The following is a 9,370-nucleotide window of genomic DNA, read 5'->3' as shown; positions in this document are numbered from 1 at the left end:
TAGATGGCGTTGTTCTGTCATTTTCAAGCTAATTCATGAAATGAAGAACGTAACAAATAGGGGGAAAATGAAATGAGAATGAATTGTCATTTCTGGACTAGATTAACAGGGAGACTCCAGAGACTAATTAAAACACAGTTTCAGATTTGTGAAACCTTTATGCTATTTGTGAAAATGAAAAAAAGGGCAATTTCACTGCTTTTTTTCCCATTAAGACCACATTAGACCAGGTCCAGATCAGAAACCACTATACTTAGACCTGTCAAATCTGGACTAAATTATCTCAGAGAGGCTAAAGATTCTTTAAAACACAGTTTCAGATTTGTGAAACCTTTATTGTATTTGTGAAAATGCAAAAAAGGGCGATTTCACTACTTTTTTCGCATCTAGACCACATTAGACCAGGTCCAGATCAAAAACCACTATACTTAGACCTGTCAAATCTGGACTAGATTAACATGGAGACTCCAGAGACTCATTAAAACACAGTTTCAGATTTGTGAAACCTTTATTCTATTTGTGAAAATGGAAAAAAAGGGCGATTTCACTGCTTTTTCCCATCAAAACCACATTAGACCAGGTCCAGATCAAAAACCACTATACTTATACATATATATATATATATATATGTTAGCACGTGACGTCATCTAGCAACATCTAGCGACTTTTCCTGCAGGCTTTAGCTCCTTCCCACTGAAAATAGTTGGGCCCAAAAAGACTTTTTCCCATAGAGATACATGGGAAAAGACACAACTGTAAAACTCCGGGAAAATTTTTCTGGGTATCACTCAAAGTCAAAAACGACTCTTTGAATTATCAAGTTTTAAATCATTGGGTCCATTTTTCTTTAGAAGCCACCAAGAGCCGTATCAAGCCGTTTTTTTCTATGCGCTGTGGACGCGCCTCGGGAACGCACGAAGCGCGCTCCTTGCTACTCCCTACTTCCCCGGCTGACACAACGGCAACACAGGCTGTTGGGTGACTCTCTGCTTTGTGTCTGTCTCGTGGATACAACCGCGGCAGAAACATGGCTCTCCTACACAAGTCCTTTATACTGGTGTTTCTTCATATTTGTTCCCTGAGTTGGAACGGTGAGTAAAGCAAATGTGCCCCTCGCTTTTTCACTGTGAAGTTTAGTTCATGATATGCAACTAACGTTAGGTGTACAAAGAGTTTCAAGAGATGCGGTGTGGGTTTTCATTGATGCTGCGACTAGTCTTTCTGTTGAATTTAAAGATGTTTTTTTTTGTGTTGCTGAACTCAAGTATAGCTTGCTCGAATGTTGTAATGTTGTAGTAACAAACTGAGGTCTTTTTTGGGTCAATTTTAGCTAACATACCTGTTAGTTGTTATTTTGCTCTGTTAGTGAATTTGAACGTGCCGTCTAATTTACATAGTGGAACCAGCGCACGTTGAATTTGGTGGGCTTCATCAATTTGAACATTTCAGGCTACTAGCCGTTCAACTTCTTCTATTATTTCCTTCTTTCTTTGTTTTTGGTGATTTTCTACCCTAAACTTGAATGCCCTGCCGTCGAAAGATATTTATAGCTGTAATTACAATGGGGTTAATTGACGCTGTTAACCGATATGCGAAGAACAAAAACATAGCCTAAATTGGCATTCACTGGATGTTGCTTAAAGGCTAACTGTCATAAACTATACTACTGGGCGACAAGGTCGGAATAGGTTATTTAAGGGTTAATACTACTGCTATTAAACATCTAAAGAACCACACGACTTTACTTAGACCACAGAAGACTCATAAGAAAACCCCAGTTCCCAGGCAGGACAGGCTCTTGGACAATTTTGAGTCTGGGTGATGTGTGTTTTTTTTCGCCAGTCACACCAGACAGTAATAGCACCATTTTGATTGAAACAGGCTTGTCTCAGACCTCAGACATAGGACAGAGCAGTACTGGCAAGTGTGTGTGTGTGTGTGTGTGTATGTGTGTTACCTTTCATATTCACCCTGATGGTCTCAGCTTCCTCGCAGCCTTTTGAAGTTGACATGAAATGAGGAGCCTGGGGACTTTTATAGTGCTTTCTGCATTTTTGGAATTTATGCTTTAATCAGCTAGTCTCATTGAGATCCAAGAGCAAATAGCATTCACGAAGATGACAAAGAAAACAGTACGATTCAGTCAAACGGTCAGCAACATACAGGGACATACAAACATTATAGAAAATGGGAGCTATAAAGATATCATTGGCTTTAAAATCATTCAAGTCTTCCATTTTAAGGGAGTTTTTGTACAATAACAGAAACCAATTAACTAAACGAATCAATAGCAATCATATTTATGACCAGAATGTTTGGTTCAATTACAATTACAATTACAATTTCACATTTGGCAGACGCTTTTATCCAAAGCGACTTACACATGAGATTTTCATACAACACAAGCAAGGTTCTAGTTAGGAGAGAACAACGAGAGTAAGTGCTATAAAGCTAAGTTCTGGTCCAACAGGACATAGGTGCTACGAGGCAGTGCTACAAGGCAGTGCTATGAGGCAATGCATAGAGTGCATAGAAGCACATTTTTTTTTTTGTTTTTGTTTGGTTACCCGGGCCATTAGGTGAGAAGGTATTCGCTAAAGAGCTGGGTCTTTAGCCTTTTCTTAAGGATTGAGAGGGACTCTGTGGATCGAATGGAGTTTGGTAACTCGTTCCACCACCGGGGAACCACAGAAGAAGAGTCTGGATAGAGACTTAGGGCCTTGCTGTGGTGGCAGCATCAGGCGCCGCTCCTTGGCAGAGCGTAGTGAGCGGGAGGGAGCATAGACCTGAATGAGGGAGTTCAGGTAGGTCGGAGCCATTTTGGTTATTGTTTTGTAGGTGAGCATCAAGGACTTGAACTTGATGCAGGCAGCAACTGGGAGCCAGTGGAGGGAGATGAACAGCGGAGTGACATGTGCTCTTTTGGGCCGGTTGAAGACCAGACGCGCCGCCGCGTTCTGGATCATCTGCAGAGGTTTGAACGTACATGCTGGGAGCCCTGCCAGTAAGGAGCTGCAGGAGTCAAGGCGTGATATTACTAGAGCCTGTACCAGGAGTTGTGCTGCATGCTCAGACAGGTAGGGTCTGATCTTCCTGATATTGTACAGAGCAAATCGGCATGACCGAGCAACAGAAGCCACATGCTCCTTGAAGGTTAGTTGGTCATCAATCATGACACCCAAGTTTCTGGCAGACTTTGTGGGCATGAGCTGAGTTGATTCGAGCTGGATACTGATCTGTTGTTGTACAGAGGGACTGGCTGGGATGACAAGGAGCTCAGTCTTTGACAAGTTAAGCTGAAGGTGGCGTTCCTTCATCCAAGCCGAGATATCGGCGAAGCATGCCGATATCCGCGCCGAGACTGTGGGGTCGTCTGGCGGGAACGATGGGAGGAGCTGGGTATCGTCAGCATATGAATGGTATGAGAAGCCATGTGAGTGGATCACTGCACCCAGTGAGGTGGTGTATATTGAAAAGAGAAGGGGTCCAAGCAGTGACCCTTGAGGTACCCCTGTGGACAAGCAGTGGGATTTAGACACTTCCCCTCTCCAAGACACTCTAAAAGATCTCCCTGAGAGGTAGGACTCAAACCAGCAGAGAGCAGATCCTGAGAAGCCAAGCTCAGCAAGTGTGGAGAGGAGGATTTGGTGGTTAACCGTGTCAAAGGCGGCTGATAGGTCAAGTAGCAGTAGGACAGAGGACTGACCAGCAGCTCTAGCTGATCGCAGTGTTTCCACGACAGACAAGAGCGCAGTCTCAGTAGAGTGTCCGCGTTTGAAGCCAGACTGGTTAGGATCATACAGGTGGTTCTCAGAAAGGAATTCAGAGACTTGATTAAAGACCGCACGCTCAATTGTTTTGGAAAGGAAGGTGAGTAGTGAAACCGGCCTGTAATTATCAACCTGAGATAACCGATTTGCGGCTAAAAGCATTTCTCCTGCATGGAAATCAACCCATCCTGAGTATGAGAAGAAATCCAAACATGTTGTTCAGTTGATGTACACCAACTTCTATTGATTTCAGAGACCGTCGGTCTGTATGACAGCATTGTGTTCATCTGTGTGATGGTCGTGTGGTGTTACGGGAATGGGCAAAGTGCTAAGAGCAGTGTGGTTGTGCAATAAATCAGAAGAACAGTGGCAGGGGCTTTTATGGTAAAATGTGCAGAACAGAAAGTGGGCAAGAAAGAAAAAACAACACCTGGCTGCCTTTTTGCGGATTCTGCCCCTCTACTTCAGCTAGGCTACATTTAGGGGGGGGGGGGTGATGTGATCTGCATCTGGATATGCTGTCCAGATAATGAACAGTTCACACCTGAGATTTATAGGCGTTCTTGTTGCACTTTGTCCGTATTGTGATCGGATCGCCTGGACTTACTTTTCCTTTAAGTAGGTGATGTGGTGGGTTGAGGTTTCTACCCATCGTGGTAACGTTTCTACCTGCAGCATGATGTTTCTGTTTTTTTTGGTCTTTTCTGCCTTTATTTTGTTAGTAGACAGTAGGGAGTAGGTGGAAGACATGCCTTAGCCAACTAAGCCATCATTTTTAACCTCGAGACAGCAGGGGCTCTATGGATCGCTTTGTCGGTCGGTGGGTCGGTCACTCTGTTCACCACTTTCGGTCCCGTGGGTGAAAGTGTGCTGCAGGGAGTTAGATTGCAGACTCTCAATTGGTAGGCCGGTGTTCGATTCCTGGCAGAGACGCTTCCACAAAACGCAAAATGGGGATGTTAGACTCTTGTTTATGGGTGTTAGGGTCCTTAGTTGGTTCAATCAATCAACAGACACACACTACTGGAGAGGGAAGCATCACACACAGGTGAGAGCATTCGTCTCAGAGGATGAGTCGGGACAGTATTCATATACACCAAGGTTACACAAGGTCATAAACATCATTGGACTTCACAAGAGCTATAGAAAACAAAAACAAAACTGGTCTGAGGCGGCAACATTTGTTCACATTGTTTTGTTTTAACAATCATTTGAAACACTTTGGGAAAGGTCCATTGCCATGATGTTCTCAAATTAATAGGACTGATATGACAATAGTGTCAAGCTCTGCAGCCTGTGTTGTGAGTATACTGCTACACCCCTATGTGCCTGTACAGCTCCCCAGGCCATTTAATCACGCAAGTTGACTTGGGGGGGGGGGGGGGGGGGGTTGACGTTTTCTAATGCTGTTTTGGCAGACATATTCAAAAATAAACTAAGAAATTATAGCCAATTTGACACTCCAATCGCCGTCAATGTGTGTTGCAATTATTTATGAATTTGGAAAATTTTTCTCACCCCTACCCCTATCTATTGTTCTTGATGTATGGGGCAAATTGTGAATAGACTCTAGCAACTCATATGGTGATGCAGAGACATTTCAGCAGCATTGGATGGATGGGTGTGAGCTGTTTTAGAGCCTAGGGGTGTTGAGGCTCACCACTCTCTTCAGCAAACCCACTGAGAAACAACCCACTTCCTTCCTGATGGAGAACTACCTGACTTCCTCTGACGGAAACCACTTTGGCTTATTCTTATCAAGTGCTGGGAGTGCTGGGCTATGTGATAAGCCCCTAAATTAGCCCAGAGTAACACTTTGGAGAATGGATTCTTAAATTCTCTGCACAGATTAGGCAGTTCATTATTAATAGACTTAATGCACAGTTCAAGGGTGCAAGTTTGGCACAAGTTTGAAGTCCCCCAGAAAACTTAAACATTTTGAAATCACATTTCCTGCAGTTCCAAACTATATTCTCTGACTGATGTAGTGTCCTTGACCACAAACCTTTGGACACAATTAAGTTCAATATAGTCAGTGTACACATGTACTTATGAAACATGTAACTTAGATATATTTGTCATGGCTATTTTACATTCTAAAATGTACATTACACATTAGCTTCCAGCTAGGCTATCGCAACTATTTAAACCTGGAAAGTGCACGCTTCATACCAACTTGGACAATGTCTTTGATCTTAGATAAGACCATGGCATAGGGCTGGGCAATATGGTTGAAATCAATATCATGATAATCATAAGGATTTTTCTCAATATCAGTATATATCACGATATGGTCTATGTATGCAAAATCATGTTAAATAATCAAATTAATGTTCATCTCATTGAACCGAATGGTAATGTTAGGTGTGACAAAACAGAAATATTCAAATAATATTCCTATCATACCTCATTTTATGAGAGTTTTTAAGTAAAATTTGCTTGTCATCATCAATTTAGACAGCAGAAATGTGTGTCACGATATTAAAATATCTTCATATCATCACGATATGATTCCACTGAAAGACGATAAATTATAATACTGAGTTATCGCCCAGCCCTGCCATGGCATCACAATTGGTTCTCATCTGCAGTTGTATAGCGCAAGTGGGAACTCAGAATGTGTGAAACAGTTACATCGTTACTTTGTTTTCATATGGCTGTTATAGACTATAAAAGTCTGTTAAAGGTGTGGACAGCTAATTCTGATACGGTATACAAAGGCTATTGCTTACCCATTAATACACTATGTCACATTTACATAAAATATCGTCTTTCACATCGCAATGTCTCAGCCATTGTTGATTATCAGTTTCTGTCAGTAGTAGTTCTGCCATGCAAAGGGTTTAAAGGAATAGTTCACCCAAAAATGAAAATTCTGTCATCATCTACTCACCCTCATGCCAAATGAAACTCAGGTGAAATTTGTTAGTCCATATACTCTGAAGAACTGGTCCCCACTGACTTCAGTTGTTTTGGAGAAGGCTGCTATGGAGTTGTGCTGCAGCCTCCCTGTGTGTTATATGGACAAACTTCACCTATGTTTCAACTGGCATGAGGGGGAGGAGATGAGGACAGAATTTTCATTTTTGGGTGAACTATTCCTTTAATGCCTTGATAAGAATTCTCACACTAAAAGATATCCAACGCTGGGACTCAAGTCTCCAAGGGCCTCCAAGATATTTCAAACGCTCCAAGCAGACCAACTCAACTCTTAGCTGAATCCCTGGCAAATATCTATTCTGTTTTGTCTATCCTGTTTTGTTGATATAAACAATTGTGACATTGAAACCCCACACACAGTCGCTTTTGAGTTTCTCACACATAGAGCTAGATCCATCATTAACTTGATGACCTTTCACTTGCTGATGGGGAGCTTTCATTACAATGTACAGGAACAAACTGTTTATCATCACTAAGTCTTATGTTGTTGTAGTATGAGGATAATTCCTGGATGCACTTTTACAAAGATAAACACACTTGAGCTTAAAGCAAATTGTTAGACCTCTTAACAATACTTTAGACATGCAGTAATGCTTTTTTTTTTTTTTCGCGTGACACAACATCCAAGGCATGTCTTTCTTCGCGTAATGACACAATATGTGGTTCTTTCTTACACCAAAAATGAAGTGTAGGTCTGGGAACCGAGGGGAACCATTTGCATTGGAACACTTGGAACTGTTGCATGTTTGCTGACTGGATTGAAATATGTTTGCCTCATTGACTCCTGTTAACGAGTCCCAGTTTTTTTCCTGCTTCTTTTAACGCACTGATCAAACTGTATGACTTGAACAGTCCGTAATGTTTTTGGGGTTGATAGCAGAATCTTAATCAGTTCAGTACAAACTGTCATGCCAGTAAAGCGCTATAGAAGAAAGACACGGATAAGGGAAGCGTTAAGGAATTGGATTATTATTATTATTTTGTTCGTCTTATTTTAACCTTTATTTGTCCAGGGAAAGTAGACTGAACACGCTTGCTCACAGCTGCCCAGTACAACCACAGTCTTCCCAGTACAACTGCAGTCCCACTGGAATAGTTGGGGGTTCAATCCACTCACCTTCTTTAGTAGCCTATGTTTTTTTTAAGTATGAAGACATTTGGAAAGCAAAGAGGGAGACACAGGAGAGAAAGCTGTGGTAGGATTCAAGCCTAGGCCAGTGGGGAAATACATGGCTTCCGAGGAATTTAACTATTCTGGACAAAGTTCCCAACCCTAGTTCCCAACCCGAACAGTGTTTATCCCATCCAAGACAGCCACTTCTCTCTCTGTGGAAAAGTTGAGAAGATGCAGATTCATCCATCTCCCTGACCTTTTCTTCATCTGTCTCCGCGGGTATAGGGGGAATGCCTTTTTGCCGCTAGGATTGTCTAGAGGAAGCAGGGAAGTGTGCAGCTGTCGGCTCCAGTTGTTCACGGCGGATTAGTGCATTAGCTTGAGTGACAGCCAGGCATGACAACCACATAATCTAGCGTACTGACTCATTGTTTTCATTAAAGAGAGTGTGCCATTTGATCCCTGCGGTATTGTAATGGTGCCGTGGTCTAGCATTATAGGCAATTATGATGCAGGCATTGATTAGGTAGGAAAACTAAAGCAAACATTGTGTTGAATGTCACGCTGGACGAAAAAAAAATCAAACGCCTCCTTTTGATTGAATCCTTTTCATTACATTTACGGACCATTTGGCCTCTTGCAGTCTTTTTTGCTGCGATTGAACCAAGACCCTCACCTTCCTGATGTCTATATTCATTCAGCTAACAGCGAGCTCCTTCTGGAGGCTCTAAGTCTATATCATTAGGCTTCAAGCCTCACTGTGCAGTAATGAGTTGAGACAGGAACATGGGGGATAAAGTTTAGTGCCAAAGCCCTTCATGTCCCCCTTGTCCCATTTGAAGTCACCACTGAAGGGTGGACCAAAACAACAAGCAGCAGCTCCTAATGGCCCTGGGTTTGTTCCATGAGGGCTTTGGTTGAGGATAGAGGGGTAAGTATCTAAGGCAGTGGTTCTCAATGTGGGGTCTGGGGACCACCAGGGGTCCTTGAAGGGCTTCCAGGGGGTCCCCAGCAAATTGATAAATTGTTAAACTTCAGCATTATTTCATTTACAAGAAGTTAACACAATTAGAGAATGTAGAAGAATGACTGTTCTGATCATAGTTTCACTGTTATCTCTCTGCCTACAATACAGAGGGTCATGGAATTCTGGACAAAATCATATCTAGCAATACAAATATTCTCAGATTTGGGTCCGAGAGACAAAATCTCATCAAATGGGGGTCCATGGCCCTAATGTGGACTAAATTTGGGGTCCTTGATATGAAAAAGGTTGAGAACCACTGCATTATTTCATGCAAATCGACTCTTTCTCCATTGTATTTAGCTTCCACATTACCAAACCTGAACTATTCCTTTAAGATTACATTTAGGTTAAGGATTTAATTTAGTATGGGATTATGATTTGGGTTGAGGATTAAGACCAGAATCAGAAATAGGTTTAGGTTAGGGTAAGAGCTAGGGTTAGTTTAAGGTTAGGGGTCAAGGAAGGAATGCAGTCAGTGTGTGTGTGTTGTGCGTATTAATCCTTTAAACCAATGTAAGG

The sequence above is a fragment of the Centroberyx affinis genome, unplaced genomic scaffold (genome assembly GCF_046629955.1).
Source record: "Centroberyx affinis isolate AG114_WGS23_722 - 3 ecotype Tasmania unplaced genomic scaffold, CSIRO-AGI_Caff_v1 ptg000709l_1, whole genome shotgun sequence".
Classification (NCBI taxonomy): Eukaryota; Metazoa; Chordata; class Actinopteri; order Beryciformes; family Berycidae; genus Centroberyx; species Centroberyx affinis.
The sequence above is the reverse complement of the archived record's forward strand: the minus strand, read 5'-3'. Positions refer to the sequence as shown.